The following is a 1,167-nucleotide window of genomic DNA, read 5'->3' as shown; positions in this document are numbered from 1 at the left end:
GTTGAGAGCCACCATTATGGGTGCTGGGAACTGATCCAGGGTCTTCTGCAAGAGCAACAATACTCTTAATCACTGAGCTACCTTCCAGCCATCTGTGGTGATAAGTCTGTCAACCTGACACAAACTAGGAAGGGAGTTTCAATGAGGGATTGTTTAGATCAGGTTGGCCTGTGAGTGGTGTGTGTGTGTGTGTGTGTGTGTGTGTGTGTGTGTGTGTGTGTGTGTGTAGTGGACCATGAGAGACCAGCCCCCACGATCCGCTCAGGGTAATGAAAGGAATGCCTCAGAGTAGGGAGGGGTAGGAAACTTTTATCTGAGGGTAATTAGGAACAAGTTTTAGTCTGTCTATCACACTTACTCATTCATTCTTTCACTCATTCATTTCCTCACACTTCTCTCATGGTTATTCTTCTTCATCTCTCACCCAGCACACACACACACACACACACACACACACACACACACACACACACGTACAAACACTTCACTCACATTCTGCAGCAGCTCTTGTCAAGAAGTGTCACAGCACGGGTGTGTGAGTTCAGTGGAAAGAAGACTCAGAGGCATCTTAAGAATGAATTTAGCCGTTGAGGCTGCAGGGGGATCCAGCCTCTCTGGACTCAAGGCTCTAGGGACTGACCCCTTTCCCTTCACCCAGGGCATTTTCATTATTCTTGATATTTACAGTTTAGCCAATTGATTTCCATGTGCTCAAAACAACCTGAAAGGAGCTCCCAACAATACAATGCCAAGTGCAAATTCCACGATTTACCGGGTACCGCAATTTGCCTGGTTTCCTGAACCAAGTTTTGCAGAGGCCTTTGTATCCTTGGGAGACTCTGAAACAAGGTTCACATAGGACAAACAAAAGGTATCAGTTAAAGGAAAGATGGATTAGGGCTAGGTGCTACTCTCTGGAGCCAGGCCAGGAGTAGCTCAGCAGGGATGCAGCCACAAGCTCTCACACAGCTCTACACAGCTAATAAACAATTGACTGAATCTTGAGTGGTCAGGGTACCTACAGAAAGGGAGCTACTGCAAGGACTGTGTCTTGATGTAAACATCCTGGCCTTGATTTAGCAATAGACAACACTAGGAATTAGTCTTTGTGTATATTCTGTAGGGGCAGCTAGTCTGTATTGGACTTGTTCTAAGGTCTTTGCAAAA

Source organism: Peromyscus eremicus, unplaced genomic scaffold (genome assembly GCF_949786415.1).
Source record: "Peromyscus eremicus unplaced genomic scaffold, PerEre_H2_v1 PerEre#2#unplaced_1861, whole genome shotgun sequence".
NCBI classification, from domain to species: Eukaryota; Metazoa; Chordata; class Mammalia; order Rodentia; family Cricetidae; genus Peromyscus; species Peromyscus eremicus.
This window is presented reverse-complemented; position numbering follows the sequence as displayed.